The sequence below is a fragment of the Myxine glutinosa genome, chromosome 2 (genome assembly GCF_964187855.1).
Source record: "Myxine glutinosa chromosome 2, kmMyxGlut1.1, whole genome shotgun sequence".
Classification (NCBI taxonomy): Eukaryota; Metazoa; Chordata; class Myxini; order Myxiniformes; family Myxinidae; genus Myxine; species Myxine glutinosa.
Window position 1 is genome coordinate 93,181,935 of NC_136262.1, and position 16,738 is coordinate 93,198,672.

The window sequence follows — 16,738 nt, forward strand, 5'->3', positions numbered from 1 at the left end:
GGAATATATCCTTGATTGTATCATTGAAATTGTATGGTATCATTACCCTTGAAATATATCATTGAACATCAGTTTTCTCTTGGGTGGAATTCCTAGGGATTGCGTTGCGAAAGCGCATATATATATAATACTACTTTCTGGCGAAGTTCCTCTCACGGTCCGGGGGTCACCGAGACCAGGTAGTCACCGAGGGGACCACGTAACAGTATCCATGGAAATCTCCACGCTTGGCTGGCGGACTTCCTCTCTAGTCGTAGTCAACGTGTGGCCCTGAATGGGTTTCTCTCATCTCCTCTTCCTGTTCAGGCTGGAGTTCCACAAGTCAGTGTTCTGGGCCCTGTGCTTTTTCTGGTCTTCATCAATGATCTCTCTGACTCTCTTGAAAATCCTCTGTATCTCTTTGCTGATGACTCTACTCTCTGTCGCTCCATTCTTCATCCCTCAGATCGGCAGTCTGCAGCCTCCTCACTCTCTGCAGACCTGGACAAAATCACAGACTGGGCAAACAAGTGGAACATGTCTTTCAATCCTGACAAATCTCACACTCTTACGATGTCTCTCCGAAAAGACCGACTGGACAACCCTCACATCCACTTTCTGAATAATCCTCTCCAAGAAGTTCTGTCACTCAAGCTTTTGGGTCTCACTATCTGCCATGATCTTTCCTGGGAAAACCACATTTCAAATCTGGCCTCCAAAGCCAGTAGCCGATTGGGCATCCTCCGTCGTGCGAAGTCCTTCCTTGGCACACCTGAGCTCCTCACCACATACAAGGCTTTCATCCGCAGCTCAATGGAATACTGCTCTCCCCTCTGGGCTGGTGCTCCTGCCTTACACCTAGCTCGTCTTCACGCTGTTGAAACCAAAGCATTCAGAATCATTGGAATCTCCCGCGATGAAGCTAACTCCAAGGGCCTCTCACTCACTCACCGCAGGCAGGTTGGTGGTCTTTCCGTCTTCTGCCGACTCCTCTCTGGCCTTGCCCCCCCAGCTCTCTCTGGGCTCTGTCCCGCAAATATTCCTACAGGTCGCACAAGATCTGCCTGCAACCCTCTTATGGTCAAACTGCCAAAATCAAGACTCTCTGCTCACCTTCACTCCTTCATTCCTCTTTTCTCCCGCCTCTGGAACAAACTCCCTCACTCTCTTCAATCCCACTCCACCCTCCAGGTCTTTTAAACAGCTGTTCACCACCATCTCTTATCTTCCCCCATCCAAAACCTTGATCTTTTCTACCCCCGCTAATTTCACCCCAATTCCACTTTTTTGAAATACCAACTTCTGTCCTGGAAGTCCTTGGTGTCCTTGTGTTTTATACTTCTCCCGCCCCCCCCCCCCCCCTTCCCACGCCTCCGACCCCCAAGCCCTCTCCCTTCCACACATCTCCCTGCTCTCAAATGTTGTGTTTGTGTGCTTCCCCTTCTCTCCCAATCTTGTTTTTCCGCTCCCTCTTTTTATATATTTTGTTTGTCTGGTTGATTTGTTTGTGAAGTAAATGTTAGCTCTTTCACGAGCCTCGATTCAGTATCCAAAAAAAAAAGGAAAAAAAAAAGGGTCTTTGGGGTATTTTGGGCCTTCGGGGTGTTTATGGGTTTTCAGGGTCTTTAAGGATCTTGGGGCCTTTTGTGTTTTTTGGGTCTTTGGAGTATTTTGGGTCTTTAACAGTCTTCAGTGTCTTCAGGGTCTTTTGTGTCTTTTGGGTCTTCATGGTATTTTGGGTCTTCATGGTATTTTGGGTCTTTAACAGTCTTCGGGGTGTTTGGGTCTTTGGGGTATTTTGGATCTTCAGAGTCCTTGGGGGTCTTCTGAGTCCTTGGAGATTTTTGGCTCCTCTGTAATTTGGGTCCTTGGTTTGTTTGGGTCTTTTGGATCCTCGGGTGGGTCTTTTGGATGCTTGAGGTCTTTGGGGTCCATTGGGTCTTCAGGGTCTTTTCAGTCTTACATATATACATATATATAGTCTTACATATATATATATATTGTTGCGGATTCGGGGGGTCGGCGCTCCCCTTACCAAGGGGGGGTTAATCCCCTTGTCTTTAAAGCTGGCCATCCCCCAATCCTGAAAATTATAACGCTCCTTTCTGGTCGAGATTGGCCAGGGTGATTGGTCAATGGAGTACCTGAGTGCCAATCCGACCGCAAAGCAGGGAGATAACTCCTGCTCGGACCGCGGACAAGATGGAAATTGCCGAGCGGTTTAGCAATCCGAAGCCCGAGCCATTAACAAAGGACTAAAACCTATCCTGAGCGGTTTCCCAAATCGTGCCACAGGTACTCAATGGAGAGAAAGGACGAAGATGATCGAATAAGACGAAACCAAAGTAAAGGAAGAACAAAAAGAACAAAAAAAAAACAAAAAAACACCTTCAGAGGCCATTTCCCCCCGCAAAGCGGGGGTTGGCCTTTTTCGGGGACCGTGGTTGTTGTTGTTTTTTGGTCCCCTTTTTGAAGCAATGTTTTACGGCCGGATGCCCTTCCTGACGCCAACCCTTTTTGTCGCCTTTTTACGACAAGCAGGGAATTACCAGTGAACTGGTACTCAATTAGCTGACCTCGGAAGGATGAAAACAGGCTGAGTCAACCCTCCTGGCGTTAATTCAGCAATCGACCGGGATTCGAACCCAGGATCCTTGGTATTATCCTATGCTGGCACCCTAGCCGCTAGCCCAACACCATAAAGGAAGAACAACTATGATTTATTAATTATGTACAAAAACCCAAAGAGGAAACCAAAGGGAAAGAATATACAAGAAGAAGAAGAAGCAGGACACAGGGCAACCTTATCTATACAGTCTTACTTAACCCCAGGACAAACAGACAGACTTACACGGGAGGGTAGTGGTAGGGGAGGAAGGTCCAGGCAGATGGTAGGGCATTGAGGTCCGGCTTCGGTCAAGGCTGAAGAATGGGAGGCAGCTTGCGTGTCGCTGGCGTGCGATCGGACCTTACATATGGTGGGGGGGGGGGGGGGTAGCCCTTCGCAAGTCCGTATGCGCAGTTCTCTGCTCGTGACCTCCTTACTCAGCTTCTCAGGTGTTCTGCGCCGCTTAATGATTCCTCGCGCATCTGGTACAAACGAGCTCAACAACCGGCAACAATAGGGGTCTAGAGGGCCTCAGCCTATTGCAGCAATGCGAGCACCCCCACGTCTCTCTCTTCTCTCTCTTAGCACCTCCTCCTCTCAGCATTTCTCCCTCTCCTCTCACTGCGCTTCTGTCTCTCCTCTCAGCACTTCTCTGTGTCAAGGCGCCATGCTTGCGCTTATATAATGCGCTTAGAAATCAAGCTGCGTATTCTCGCACTCCGCCCACCGGTGAGCTCACCTCAGCCTTGGCTGCTTAGCGAGGGCTCACCGGCTCCACCCCTAACAGGGCCATGCCTCGTTCTGGGCGCTCCGCCCCCTTCTTCTCCAAGCTTGACCGCATGCATAATGGCGGCGTTTGGGCGGAAGCTCAGCGAGGCAGCGAACGCTGCTAACAAAAGGCGCGTAATAGAATTTGGAGAGAGTCAAGCCGCAAAATGAATGGAATTGAAGAGGACCTATCTTATTTAATTAATACAACGCAGATTCAACTATCGGGAACACAGCCTTAACTACACACAGACTAAGGAAATAACTGAAAGTTCCTATGGTGTCCGACGTGTTGCTTGTGGACTAACTATGGGTGCGACCTTATTAAATGATGGAATATTTACAAGAGTTATTATTTACAAGTGAGGGGTTCTAAAACCGCAACAATATATATAAATTGTTGCGGATCGTAAACGTCGGCCTCCCCCTTATCAAGGGGGGATTAATCCCCTTGTCTTTTTACTAGCCGATGTGATCCGGGGCTATCACGTTCCTTCCGGTCGGTGTTAAATAGGGTTGTAAGCCGAATTAGTCTTATTACCTAAGTACTAACACCGGCCATGAAGCAAGGAAATAACCCCACCCGAACCACCGTTTCAGTGGACATACCGAGCGATTAGCAAGCCGCGATTCGGGCCGTCGTTAACAGTTATTAACCCGATTGGAGCGGTTGTGATCGTGCCACGCTTACCCAATTGAGAAATCACTAAGACGGTCGAATTAAGAGGAAAACAGGAAGAACAAGGAATTTATTACACACTTTGTACAAATAAGAAGAGGAAGAGAAGAAGAAATGTACAGTGAAGAGGAAGAAGCAGATACACGGCAGCCTTATACAGTCTTACTTATCCCTGGACACGGGCCCGCTCACACTCAGACTCAGGCTCAGACTCAGACTCACACGGGGTTTGTAGATGGTCAGGTTGAGGGTCCACCGATGGCGTCCACAGCTCGCTCCAGTCCCCGACTCGTACCACAAACCAGATGGTGATGGTAGACGGCAGGCAAGATCGCCCCATGTCGGTGGCGCGGATTGGACAATTATACTGGGGGGGATCGGTAAGCTGGCGATTATACTGGCGTACGTAATAGTTGTACCAGCGCCTTATACGCGCTCCCGGTATAGCTCGGTACAATGCGCCACTTCCCCAAGTCCTCTGCAATGCGCCGCTCCGGCAATGCTTTCCCGATGATGTCACCGTATGCCGTATGCATGCGAGTCCTTCTCATATATCGAGTGCCGTTCAGTCCTCGAATACTGGCGCCTTCCACAAAAGTCCTCTTGGTAAAATGCAATCGTGTAAGTCCTTCAGACCTCTCCCTTCTCATAACTGAGGTGGGGGCCTCGCGCAAAGGGTTTTATTGCCATACCCAGCGAACCCTCTGGAATCTCTAGCCACACCCTGTCAGGCGATGTCGCCTCAGCCCTGGTTGGTTGTTGGGGTCTTACCGGCTCCGCCCTTGATGGCTGCCTGACGTGGCCACACCCCCACCCTTGCGCTCCGCCCCCTTTTCGGGCCTTACCTCATGGCATTTGGCTGGTTTGAGCGAGCAACTGGCAGCTAACACTGCCAGCCCAACGCGTAACAAACTGCAAGCATCCTAATTTCCGTTTCCGGTCCGGTCGTGAGAGGACGCTGGCGTCACTTGCTCGCCGCTTCTCTGACTGGACCATTGTCCGTATCTTGCTTTCCTGGTGGTCGTGGCGGATTTTTGGCCATTGAGTCTGCCCTCTGCACCGTCCCGGCTCTGCTCTGCTGCTCCTGGCTTCACCTGCTCGGCTCCTTCGCTGTTTCCTCGGGCTCACTCTCGTGGGTTGTGCCCATTGTTTGCAGCGGCGGTGGTGGCGGTTTGCCGCCGTGATCTTGATTAGCGGCGGCGGTCGTTTGCCGCTGCATTTGCCGCTTTGCCTCCTCAACCTTGGCCTCGTGCTCGTCTCTTCACTCCTGTCTGCCCTCTGCATGGTCCCGGCTCTGCTCCTGGCCTCACCTGCTCGGCTCCTTCGCTGTTTCCTCGGGCCCACTCCCGTGGGTTGTGACGATTGTTTCGCCTCCTCACCCTTGGCCTCGTGCTCGTCCCTTCGCTCCTGCTGGCATGGCTCTGCGGTACTCCGCCGCAAGGCTTCTCCTGCTTGAAACCCGCTCCACCCCATCATGCATCTCTGCAATCAAATCGAATGGACTCCTGCGTCGACCCAGGTACATTCACCATGGCTCCGGTCGTAAGTTTGTTTATTTACAATCACGTCACTCCATCCCCATCCTCTGGTCGGCTCAGCGCACTCCCACTCATCGTCCCAACACACCTGGTCACAACAACGCACAAAATCGCACCTCCTGTCTGCGAACCCTGGCCAAATCACCTGGATTCATACCCACCGTACAAAACAACATCAAGCTCACCCTGTTCAATACCCGGTCCCTCAACAACAAATGCCTCATCCTGAACGACTACATCCTGGAAAATAAACTGGACTTTCTCTGTCTCACTGAGACCTGGCAACAACCACTGGACTACTACACGCTCAACCTCACCACACCCAATGGATATTCTTACATCAATAAACCAAGCTCGGAGGGCCGAGGTGGTGGAATTGCCGTTATTCACCGACAAGACATCAAGACCAACCTCATCTCCATCTCATCTGCTCCATCATTTGAACACCTGGCTTTTAAACTCTCTGGTCACACACAGTCAGTCATGGCTGTTGTCTACCGCCCTCCCAAACCACACCCATCATTCCTGTCTGACTTCTCCTACTTTCTGACCCAGCTATGTTCCCTCTCCCCCTCAATCCTCCTCCTTGGTGATTTCAATATCCACATGGACTCCACTGACTCCACGCTAACCACTGACTTCACTGATTTACTCACCTGCTTTAACCTCACTCAACATGTCAACTTTCCTACCCATAACCGTGGTCACATTTTGGACCTTGTCTGCTCTACTGGACTAATTTTGCACCATCTCTCTGGCTCCGACCTCACTCTCTCTGACCACCTAGCCATCACTCTGACCATCAACATCCCCACCCCAGCACCAAGGCATTATCGCACTATCAACTTCCGTAAGCTAAACGCTCTTTCACCTACCTCATTCTCATCAACCCTCTCTGAAAAAATGTCCACTTCTCCCTTCGTTGACCTCCACACCCCTTCTGACCTCACTGACTACTACAACCACACTCTCTCCTCCTGCCTTGACCAACTTGCGCCTATAAAAACCAAAACAGTTTCTTTCACCCATTCTGCTCCCTGGTTTACCCCTGAACTCCGCCTGATGAAAACTTGTGCTCGCCAACTTGAAAGACTCCGCAATAAAACAGGTCTCACAGTTCACTCCCAGGCCTACAAGGACCACATACAACACTATAAAGATGCCCTCTCCCACGCCCGCTCCGCCTACTACTCTCAAATTATCCACTCTGGCTCCGGAAACCCAAAAGCACTCTTCTCTACAATAAACAAACTCCTCAGCCCCCTGAACACCACCACCCAGTCATTCACAATAGACAACTGCATCTCCTTCCTTTCATTCTTCCAACGCAAAATTGAAAACATCTACAACAGCTTGACCACCGCCGCACCCGCTCCCCCTCAAACCACCTGCCCCCCCTTATCCTGCCATCCCCTGTCTCAATTCTCCCCAGTCTCCCCTACTGACCTCTCTGAACTCCTCATCGGAATGAAAACTGCCACCTGCACTCTTGACCCCATCCCCTCCAGCTTTGTCAAGGCCTCCCTTCCTGCTCTCTCTCCACTTATCATTGCAACATTAAACTCCTCCTTGTCTACAGGCATCGTCCCACCATCCCTCAAAATTGCTGCTGTTACCCCCATTCTGAAAAAACCTGGACTAAACCCTGACACCCTAAATAACTTCAGACCCATCTCCAACCTACCCTTTCTGTCAAAGGTTTTGGAACGCGCTGTAGCCACTCAACTCAAACATCACCTCTCTGCCAATAACCTGTATGAAACATTCCAATCCGGATTCCGCTCCAACCACAGTACTGAAACTGCTCTCCTCAAAATCACCAACGACCTTCTCCTCTCCTCTGACGCTGGCAACCTCAACATTCTCATCCTCCTCGACCTCAGCGCCGCCTTTGACACCATCGATCACACCATCCTCCTCACCCGACTTGAAACCACCTTTAACATTACCGGCACTGCCCTCTCTTGGATTAAATCATACCTCTCTGACAGACGTCAGTTCATCTCCATCAATAACTGCAAATCCCCCACTGCTCCCCTCCCCCAAGGTGTCCCCCAAGGTTCAGTTCTTGGCCCCCTCCTCTTCATCCTTTACCTGTCCCCCCTCGGTCACTTAATCCGCCGTCATGGTCTCCAATTCCACTGCTTTGCTGATGACATCCAGCTTTTCATCTCCACCAAGTCCATCTCCACCGCCACCCACTCTATCCTGACAAACTGCATCACTGAAATAAAATCCTGGCTTCAAATCAACTTCCTCAAACTTAACTGTGATAAATCTGAAATAATCATCATTGGCCCAAAAACGCTCACCAAGTCCACCCATAACTTTGCCCTCAACATCGACGGTTTCCCAGTATCCACCTCCCCTCACATCCGGAATCTTGGCATCATCTTTGACCAAACCCTCTCCTTCGACAAATACACTAAACAGATCACAAAGACAGCCTTCTTTCACCTGAAAAACATCGCCCGTCTCCGTCCATCCCTCTCCTCCGTGGCTGCAGAAACCCTCATCCACGCCTTCATCGCTTCCCGTCTAGACTACTGCAATAGCCTCCTTTATGGTTCACCCTCAACAATCACCAATAAACTCCAATACATTCAGAACTCCGCTGCCCGTCTACTCACCCATTCCCGGACCCGTGACCACATCACCCCCGTCCTTTACAAGCTTCACTGGCTCCCCATCTCCCAGAGAATCCAGTACAAAATCCTCCTCTTGACCTACAAAGCCCTCCATAACCTGGCCCCATCCTACCTGGCTGACCTCCTCTCCAGACACACTCCCACCCGCAACCTCCGCTCTGCTGGTACCAACCTCCTGACCCCCCCCCATCCGGACCAAATTTAGATCCTGGGGGGACAGGGCCTTCTCCATCGCTGCTCCCACCCTCTGGAACTCGCTACCTCACACCATCAGAGACTCCTCCTCACTCACCACATTCAAAACATCACTCAAGACCCACCTGTTCAACACTGCATTCAACATTTAACCCACAGCATCTAACCCCTGACTATCTCCTCTCCTTCTCCCTCCTTTGTGCTTTGAATATTTCCCTATTGATTCTTCTTTTTTTGCAATTGTTTTTATGTTTTGCTATGCATTATGTTTTGCACTCTGTCAAAGCGTCTTTGGGCTTCCTGAAAAGCGCTATATAAAATAAATGCATTATTATTATTATTATTATTAATGCGAGGGGCAATGGGGTGCAGACTGGATGGTGTGCAATGGAGTCGATTGGAGGGAGGGCTGCAAAAGGAACGGGGCCTACTCTTAGTTGTTTTATACAACGCAGATGATAACTATTGGAAATGGCCTTATCTCACATATATTAAGAAGTATCTATCGTTCTAAGGTGACCTACGTGTTGCTCGTGGACTAACTATGGGGTGCAACCTTTAACCTTTAATGATGTTACCTGGGTGGGTTCTCAAAACCGCAACACTGCACCCCTCCTTTTCCAGACTCGTCCCCGAGCCGAACCACATACCAGTGAGGACGGCCGGCTTCAAGCAAGGGTCAGGACTACCTTTTAAATTAGTGTGACACTCAGGTGTGGTTTTCCCTCTACATTTACTCTAACAACCTGTGTGCGACAGTTTTAAACACTAGATATGTCCCGCCTACTGCATTGTGTCGTATCTAACTGACTCACGCCCACAATTAACCGAATTACGGAATTATTTCCAAGCTACACATAAAGCCGGTGGGGAGCATGTTATTTACAAGACTACTAATTATTTACAATACTACAACCCAGGAACTCTCTTTTGTGGGAAAAGAAAAGGATGTTTGAAAAGAGGAAACACCGATTGCCATGCACTGCACCAATACACCATACACCCATATGCACCAAAATAATAATAAAAAATGCACAAAAAGCACCATCACCAAAACAAAATGTACAATCATCACATTTCAAAATTAATAAATGATGTCTTGTGCTTGGCTGGCTGCTGGGCTGCGACGTCTTCTTGCTTCATGTTCTTCGGTGTGCCATCATCAAACTTAAAGTCTTCTTCTCCTGGCACACCAAAGGAAATGAATAAAAAGGGCACAAACCGTGTCCGCTTTTTATTTTGGCCAGCAGGGCCAGCTTAGGTGGTCCGACTGCATGGCATTGGGGCCACTTAGAAAACAGTGGTCCGCAGGGCAGGATAATGCTTGCCGTGATTGTCTGCCCAGCAAAGGTGCCAGGCCACAGAACGTGTGGTCCATATGGTGTACTGGTGCAGGCGGCAGGCAGCAGGGTGCAGCACAAAGGTGCGGCCGCACCGCTCAGGACACCTGCACACTCCCCTCAACAAAAGGTAATGGGTCCATGGGTGGGGAGGAAAGACAAGCAGAGGTTAGCGGGGACAAGGGCGCAAGGGTACACGTCATAACAAGGTAATGCGACATGAGGGGCGCGGGAGAGCGAGCGGAAAAAGCTCGTCCCTAGCCGTTCGTCACCCCCCATGTCAACCTACTCTACCCTTGCCCCTCCCCGTATTTACACAATTTACAAATTCCGTCAACGTTTTGTCCTTTCTATCCCCCATCTCTAGTTCCAAATTCATTGCCAATCCCCCCCAAGAAGGAATGGATGGAATAAACACAATGTCTCACCCACGTCATGATGCGTCTTACATTCCAAATATTTGCAAAAACCTGGTGTGGAGTCCTGTCCCCTAGGTGAGTGGATGCGGATGGTGCGAAGAGATTTCATCCTAACTATCCTTCTAATTGACATTAACTCACTTAAACTACCCGGGGTCTTGCCCTGCCAATCCAATTGGCCTCTTTACACTATGTGGTTCTAAACACCAATTCCCATTGACCATCCTGTCATGCCTCCCAATTTGGGGTCTCACTCCCCCCATTTTTCAATACTGTGCCCTCGCACAATTTCGGGGCTGGGTCGTGTGGCTCTACCAGCAGGTCTACCTACCTGCGCACCTCCGCCACTGACGTCGCCACCCGAGCTTGCCTAGCTCCTCAACTACCCTAACTTGGGGAAGGCCCTCCTGGCTCTCTCACCCCGTGATGCCCTCTCTGGCATTGGGCCACCCGGGTCCTCCCTGAGGATCCACGGGCCCCACTGAACTCTATACTGAACCTAACTGGCTCCCAGAGCCTACCTGCGGCCTCACCTGGCTGACAGACTTTCAGTAGCGGAGTGCCCCAATAACCATACTTACCAATTAAGCCGACACGCCCAGCCATTCCACTCACTTATGCACCCCTCAAAGCACCAAATTGCTACTACACGCACCACAGATGTCAATATCCAACAATTTACCTACTCCCTCTACCTACTTTTAAACTACCCTCCCCGGGTATTCGTGAAGGGGTCCATCTTCCTCCATCCACTCCTTCGCACCATGCACTCCACACCACTCATTCCACACTACTCACTCGACACCATTTATTCCACACCACTCAGTATTCTCACATGCACCCCATGCAAGCCAATCTCTCAATACACTTACACTTGTCCACAATACTCTACTCATACACTTTCACACACACACACACACACACACACACACACACACACACACACACACACACACACACACACACACACACACACACACACACACACACACACATCATTCACGACCATTGCCTCATTTGCTCACTCTCACCACAAAGATTCTCATTCACAATTACTCATTTGTGCCTAAAGCGCATCCTCAAGCTCATACACAATTTCTCCACACTACACACACACAGCATCATCTACCTAGCTGCTTCCCTCTAATACTAGTGCTTTCCCTGTCTTCTCTTTACACTAAGCACATCCCTCATCATTATCATCCTTCTAATCTGACTACGTCCCCACTAGTTGTACAATGTCTCTACTGAATTCTCAGTCTCCTAAAGTCACTTCTAAGTCCCTAACAATATCCTAGCCCGCCCTGGCTAGTTTTCACACTGCCAAACCCCATAAACTACTGCTCCTTTGCCCCAAGTGATGTGACGTGAATGGTAAAGCTACCATTCGCCATCATCACTGCTACCATTTGTCCACTATACTTGATACTTGAGCCTCTCGTGCGGAAATACATTGTCGTTACAGCTCGGCTTCGAAAAGCCGAGCAATGCATACTGGTGGTCTGTCTCTTGTTGGTTGGGTCCGTCCGGCATTTTCGATTCTGGGGAGGAGGCATACTTGGGCCGAGGTTCCAGGCGCCATCCCTGCGTGAAGCCCTTCGGTCTCCGCCACGATGACCCAACCTCCCCCGGCCGAAGCACCGCGCCCGCCAGGGGGCTAAGGTCCGACCTGACCTTCCTCCCCCAGAATCGTGCCGTTTGCCTCTTGCGCCATGGCACGGCACTGACCATACAGGGCGGGGCCTGGCCTGAATCGTGCATGCTGCCACGGCAACGATCCCCGCCGGCTCCCATAGCACACAAAGAACACCACGCCCCGAGAGCTCGCGTCGGCTGTACGTCGGCCTAAACGCTGTCCCGGTCTGCGTCGATGCTCGGATCGCATTCTCACATCCACACGCGACCCTTTCTACACTCACAAAACGCGGTGCTCCAGCGCCTCCCATACATCCCACACATTTCGTCACCACACTCGCTCGTGCATACCACCCAGGTGCACTCATTCTACTCGCACACTCTGTTACACACTTCTCTTCCACGCACTCCTCTCGTGCACTCTCTCCCGTTACATCCTCTGTAACAACCATGGGTGTGCACTCTTGCACACACACACTCAGCCACTCCAGTGTGCATCCCCGCACACTCCCTCCATCCATCTCTGGTGTGCATCCTCGCACATTCTCTCCGACACGCTCTGGTGTGCATCCTCGCACACTCTCCACAACCATTGCACTCGTTGGGTCACACTCCTCACACATACACTCCGTTGTGCACTCACGCTCCGGCACCGTTCACACACGTGCGCCATTCACTTTCGTACAGCACACCACGGACCTTCCACAAGCGCCCAGGTGACGTCTGGATCCCAAGCGCGCGAAAAATATTTTCGCGCCAAACACTTTCGCGCCAAACCTTTTCGCACCATACACAATCCTGCTTACCTTCGGGATTCTCCTCTCCTGCACCAACTGCAAACTTCCATTGGGGTTTGCAAGTACGGCATCATGATGCGAACACGGACTTTGCACATATTCCATCTCAATCTCCGATTTAATTCCTATCTCTGCCGTCTCCTTAACCCCGATTTCAACTACAATTATTTCATTTTCTTTTTCCTCGACAACCGCCGGCGCTAATAAAATTTTCTCTTCTACTTCGGCGGTCGTCGGCTTTTCCATACCCCGTGTCGCGATTTCTACCCCGGTCCACCTGGCTGTGCTTTGCTCCCCCTCGCTTAACCCGCGCTTCTCACATCGCGTTACCTCGTCGCATACCAATGTGCCTTTCCCAATGTGCCTTTCCCATACATACCAATGTGCCTTTCCCGCGCTTTTATTAGCGCCTGCGGTCTATGTTCTCCCCAATTTTTTTTTATGTGGCCACCCATTCTGTTTCCAAATTTATTTAACCTGTCTCTTATTTCTTTCATTTCCTGGGTGGATTTATCACTTTGGGTGTCCAATTTGCCATTTATTTTATTTATTTCATTCTGTTGGGTGCCCATCATTTCTTTCATTTCCCAGGTTTCATCCTTTATTTCTCTGCTTTCTTTGGTGGATTTGTCACTCAGTTTTTTTTATTTCCGCCATAAATTGCACCATGAAGGCTTGCATGTCTACCCCCCCTACCTGCGCAGCGGGCACGGTCCTCGTCGCCATGTGCGAGGCGCCACCATTTTCCTCCCCCACTACCTCTACTGCTGCACACTCATTAATTGCATCCTACATTTCCTCTACTTCTTCCCGGGGGTCCTGGGTCGATTCTACCTCTTCCTCTACCTCCTCATTCACCCCCACCGGCATCCGACTGCCTTGGCTATCCATGGCACGATTTAATTTAGATGTTACTACAATTTCGGCCGCCCGTAATTTTGAGTGCGTTAGGCACACTTCGGGTCCAATCCCACTCCCCGACACCAATTGTGGCGGCCAATATGCAAAATTGGTGTCCAAAATTTGGTCTAAAAAAATTTGGTCCCAGGTTCCAAATCCCACTACTGACACCAATTGTTACGGATCTCAAACGTCGGCCTCCCCCTTATCAAGGGGGGATTAATCCCCTTGTCTTTTTACGAGCCGACGCGATCCGGGGCTATCACGTTCCTTCCGGTCGGTGTTAAATAGGGTTGTAAGCCAAATTAGTCTTATTACCTAAGTACTAACACCAGCCGTGAAGCAAGGAAATAACCCCACCCAAACCATGGTTTCAGTGGACACCCCGAGCGATTAGCGAGCCGCGATTCGGGCCGTTAACAGGTATTAACCCGATTGGAGCGGTTGTGATCATGCCACGCTTACCCAATTGTGAAATCACTAAGACGGTCGAATTAAGAGGAAAACAGGAAGAACAAGGAATTTATTACACACTTTGTACAAATAAGAAGAGGAAGAGAAGAAGAAATGTACAGTGAAGAGGAAGAAGCAGATACACAAGGCAGCCTTATACAGTCTTACTTATCCCTGGACACGGGCCCGCTCGCACTCAGACTCAGGCTCAGACTCAGACTCACACGGGGTTTGTAGATGCTCGGGTTGAGGGTCCACCGATGGCGTCCACAGCTCGCTCCGGTCCCCGACACTACCACGAAGCAGATGGTGATGATAGACGGCAGGCAGGACCGCCCCATGTTGGTGGCGCGGACCGGACAATTATACTGGGGGGGATCGGTAAGCTGGCGATTATACTGGCATACGTAATAGTTGTACATGCGCCTTATACACGCTCCCGGTATAGCTCGGTACAATGCGCCACTTCCCCAAGTCCTCTGCAATGCGCCGCTCCGGCAATGCTTTTCCGATGATGTCACCGTATGCCGTATGCACGGGAGTCCTTCTCATATATCGAGTGCCATTCAGTCCTCGAATACTGGCGCCTTCCACAAAAGTCCTCTTGGTAAAACGCAATCGTGCAAGTCCTTCAGACCTCTCCCTTCTCATAACTGAGGTGGGGGCCTCGCGCAAAGGGTTTTATTGCCACGCCCAGCGAACCCTCTGGAATCTCTAGCCACACCCTGTCAGGCGATGTCACCTCAGCCCTGGTTGGATGTTGGGGTCTTTCCCGGCTCCGCCCTTGATGGCTGCCTGATGTGGCCACACCCCCACCCTTGCGCTCCGCCCCCTTTTTGGGCCTTACCTAGTGGCATTTGGCTGGTTTGAGCGAGCAACTGGCAGATAACGCTGCCGGCCCAACGCGTAACAAACTGCGAGCATCCTAATGCGAGGGGCAATGGGGTGCAGACTGGATGGTGTGCAATGGAGTCGATTGGAGGGAGGGCTGCAAAATGAACAGGGCCTACTCGTATTTGTTTTACACAACGCAGATGATAACGATTGGAAATGGCCTTATCTCACATATACGAAGAAATAACTAACGTTCTAAGGTGACCTACGTGTTGCTCGTGGACTAACTATGGGGTGCAACCTTTAACCTTTAATGATGTTACCTGTGTGGGTTCTCAGATCTCAGCGCCGTCCTTTTCCCCTTACCAAGAGGGGATTAGTCCCCTCGTCTTTGACTAGCCGACGGGACCCGGGACCTATGACGTCTTTCCCGGACAGCGCGAAATAGGGTTTTAGGACTAAGAATTCGCTATTACCTAATTACTCGCGCTGCCCAGAAACGAGGAAATAAGCCCCGCCCAAATCACGGGTTTTGGTGAATACGCCGAGTGGTAGCAAACCCGTGATCCGAGCCGTTATCAATGACTAGACCCCGATCCAAATGGTTCTTAATCGTGCCACGCTTACCCAATGATGGAAACCACAGAAACGGTCAAATTTGGAAGAAAAGTAATAACAAGATTTATTTACACGATGTACAATGATCAGCAGAAGAAGACACAGTGCAGTCCTTAAGCAGTCTTATACTTATTCCCTGGACAAACGGGCCCGTTCACCCTAAGACACACTCACACGGGGTTTGCAGACGAACAGGTCAGCACGTCCAGGGATGGCGTCCGGGCAGCTCTTCCTCCGGTCCCCAGCTCGCACCGCGAAGAAGATGAATAGCCGGGATGGCAGGAGCTCTCCGCGTGTCGTTGGCGCGCACGGGATAACACGGGGCGAACGGTAGGGCTGGGCTCTGGCGGTTACACTGCAGCCGCGTACATAATAAACAAATAGGCGCTAACAATGTGCTTTTCACTTCCTTCAAGACCTCTCGATACAAGTGCTTCGAGTCCTTTTGGATAGGTTCCTTTCCAACGAGTCCTCCGGTAGCAAGTCCTCTCAATACAGTCCTTCCAAGGGCTTTGTGCAAAGGCTTATATAGCCCTGCTCAGCGAACCTTCTAGCATTTGCCAGATGCGCCCTTACCACGCCCCATCAAGCCATGCATTCAGAGCCCCGGTTGGCTGATGGCCCTTACCGTCACCGCCTCTGACATGCTGCTTGACTCTGCCACACCCCGACCCCACGCTCCTCCCTCTTTTCAGGCCTACCTCGTGTCACTTGACCAGTTTGAGCGAACAAAGGGCAGCTAATGCTGCTGGCAGCCAAAGCGTAACACACAGAGGGATCAGCCAATTGGGGTGCGGGATCGAGTTTGCCCATCGGTGGAATTAGAGGGTGGCCGCAAAATGAAAGGGACCTAAGCTCATTTCTTTACACAACGCAGATATTACTAGGGCAATGGCCTACTCTTACACATACTATGACATAACTAATACTCTAAGTGGGCCTACGTGTTGCTTGTGGACTAACTATGGGGGGCCAACCTTTAACCTTTAATGATGTCATATGTACAAATCTCAGGACCGTAACAATATATATATATGTATATATATATATATATATATATATATATATATATGTATATATATATATATATATATATATATATATATATATATATATATATATATACATGTATATATATATATGTATATATATATATATGTATATATATATATGTGTATATATATATATGTGTATATATATATATGTGTATATATATATATATGTGTATATATATATATATGTGTATATATATATATATGTGTATATATATATATATGTGTATATATATATATGTGTATATATATATATGTGTGTATATATATATGTG